This window comes from Gorilla gorilla, chromosome X (assembly GCF_029281585.2).
Source record: "Gorilla gorilla gorilla isolate KB3781 chromosome X, NHGRI_mGorGor1-v2.1_pri, whole genome shotgun sequence".
Classification (NCBI taxonomy): Eukaryota; Metazoa; Chordata; class Mammalia; order Primates; family Hominidae; genus Gorilla; species Gorilla gorilla.
Genome location: NC_073247.2, coordinates 139,424,440 through 139,427,448, shown reverse-complemented (window position 1 = coordinate 139,427,448; position 3,009 = coordinate 139,424,440). Strand labels below are relative to the sequence as shown.

The 3,009-nt window shown below is 36.0% G+C and overlaps 1 pseudogene; it reads left to right on the top strand.

Moving 5' to 3' along the window:
• Window positions 1-313: 313 nt before the first annotated feature.
• On the top strand, window positions 314-2,485 carry LOC101139233 (kinesin-like protein KIF2A; annotated as a pseudogene).
• The last annotated feature ends 524 nt before the right edge of the window (window positions 2,486-3,009 follow it).

The following is a 3,009-nucleotide window of genomic DNA, read 5'->3' as shown; positions in this document are numbered from 1 at the left end:
ATATTAATATGTCTAAAGCAATAGGTTCATTGATACATCATGCCATACCTTCATTATAAAAATATATTTTTTAAGTATTTAACTTGGTTATATTTCTAAAATGTGCTCAAAACTTTGTAACCTTTCTCAACTGCCAATAGAATGTATTTTAACATAATATGTCATAACATAGTGTACATAATTTAGATGAGGAATATATATGTATGACTTTATATTCATCCTTTAAAATTCACTATGAGTGGCCAACATTGGCAAGATTCAGATTAGGATTTATGTGCAGATCTATTGGAGCAATAGGCAAATGCATCAAACAATGGTAAAATCTTCAAAAACAGATAAGGATGGTGTAACTGTTAAATGGATAGAAAATGGAGCTACAAAATACAAAGATATTGACCTGATCAGCATCTTTCCCTTAACCCTGACCTTGTAACTGACAGAAAAGAATTAACCCAGTATAGAAACACCCTCATCTCTAACATCTTCAGGCAAGTTAAACAAGATTGTAAAGAATTAATGGACTGTAGTGGCTTCTATTAACAATGACTCTCCACCAAGAGAGATAAAAAAATCATTGGTTCTACTCATGCACACCTAGTCAACTTCCTGAACAGTTTTTCTCTGCACAACAAAAGATACGTAGAAAATCTAATTGCAGGCGGGGCGTGGTGGCTCTCGCCTGTAACAACAGCACTTTGGGAGGCTGAGTTGAGTGGATAGCTTGAGCCCAGCAATTCCAGACCAGCCTGGGCAACATGGCGAAACTCCATCTCTACTAATAATACAAAAAATTGGCCGAACGTGATGGTGCATGCCTGTAGTCCCTACTTGGGAGGCTAAGGTGGGAGGACCACTTGAGCCTGGGAGGTAGAGGGTGCAGTGAGCCAAGATTGTGCCACTGCACACCAGGAGTAAGACCCTGTCAAAAAAAAAATCTAATTGTGTAAAAGAAGTAGAAAAATTAAAAAGAAAATAAGAAAAAAGTGACTTAAGCAGAAAGAATTTAAAGAAAAAAAATAGCCCAGGATGTTGATGCTACAAACCCAAATTATAAAATTATGTATATAATCAGAGACTTTAGAGGAAGTTTGGATTATGGACACTAACAACAGAATATCCTATTAATGAACATGGTTATATGTATTTGTGTGTAAATTAGTTCAACATTGTGGAAGACAATGCGGTGATTCCTCAACGATCTGGAACCAGAAATACTATTTGACTCAGCAATCCCATCACTGAGTATATACCCAAAGGATTATAAATCATTCTACTATAAAGACACATGCACACATATGTTTACTGCAGCACTATTCACAATAGCAAAGACTTGGAACCAACCCAAATGCTCATCAATTGTAGACGGGATAAAGAAAATGTGGCACATATACACCATGGAGTACTGCAATACTGTGCAGCCATAAAGAAAAGAATGAGTTCTTGTCCTTTGCCAGGAGATGGATGAAGCTGGAAACCATTATTCTCAGCAAAGTAACACAGGAATAGAAAACCAAACACTGCATGTTCTCACTCATAAGTGGGAGTTGAACAATGAGAACACATGGACACAGGGAGGGGAGCATCACACAGCAGGGCCTGTCGCGGGTAGGGGGCAAGGAGAGGGAGAGCATTAGGATGAATACCTAATGCATGCAGGGCTTAAAACCTAGATGATGGGTTGATGGGTGCAGCAAACCACGATGGTACATGTATACCTATGTAACAAACCTGTACGTTCTGCACATGTATCCCAGAACTTAAAGTATAATAAATTAAAAAAAAAAGAAGAAACACCCACCCAATAAAAAAGGTTTACCACTAGACCACTAGGCTGCATGTGTTGCTTATGGGCAGACTGGATATAGAAAAACTCACCACTATAGGTGGTGACTTTTTAGGAAAAATCAAGATTATTCTAAAGGAATTTATGCATTAGCAGCTCTATTTTTTTTAATGCTAAGGAAGCCAAACTCTAAGAAGCTAGAATGTCAAGTATATGATACCTTTTTTGAAATTTATAGTGGGAAGATGTTTGACTTGCTAAATAGGAAAACAAAATTAAGAGTGCTAGAAGATGCAAAACAGCAGGTTCAAGTGACAAGATTATAAGAATGGGAGGTCAAATGTGTTGACAGTGTACTTAAACTCATTGGCATAGGCAATAGTTGCAGAACTTCCAGTCAAACGTGCAAATGTACATTCATCTTAGAGCCATGTAGTATTTCAGATCATTGGTAGAAGGGGAAAAATGCTTGAAAATTTTATTTCATCAATCTGACAACAAATGAAAAGAGGAGGTTATACTTCCAGTATGGGCAGGCAAACTAGGCTTGAAGGTGCTGAAGTTAATAAAAACATTTTAGTACTAATGAAATGTATCAAATCCTTAGGTAGAAATAAACCTCATACTCCTTTCTGAGCAAGTAAACTCACTCAGGTGTTAAAGATATTATTTACAAATAAGATAGAATTTTTCATAATCTGAATTTAAAATCATAAAATGTGTGCTTATAATTTTTTATCATTTTCATTGTAAAGAACTAAATATGTAAACTAGTTGGTGTATGATGAATACTAACAAAATTCTGAAAAAAAAACTTTGCTCAAAGAGTGGATCAGTTTTTGACTTTTTCCTCTTTCACTATTTCCTTCTTATTTTTAAAATACAGCTACTAAACATGTAACCATATATTGCAGTACACAGGCAGAGAAAGAGATACTACATAAATTTCTACCCGATGAGATAATCTCATTATACTAAACCACTATCCATTTCTAGTTGCTCCCTCCTGTTGCAAGTAATCTTCCTATCAATTTTCTAGTTGCTTTGGTTTAGCATAAGGCATAACCGGAAAAACATACAAAAAGAAATATCTGTGCTTGAGTACACACAGAGGAAACTGGGACATCTGTAAAAGTGACTAATGCTAATAATCTGGACGTATTCAACTTTGTCAAGCGAAGGTGAGAAAATTTCCTTCCCTGATTGTCTGAGAAGCCATAAGAACC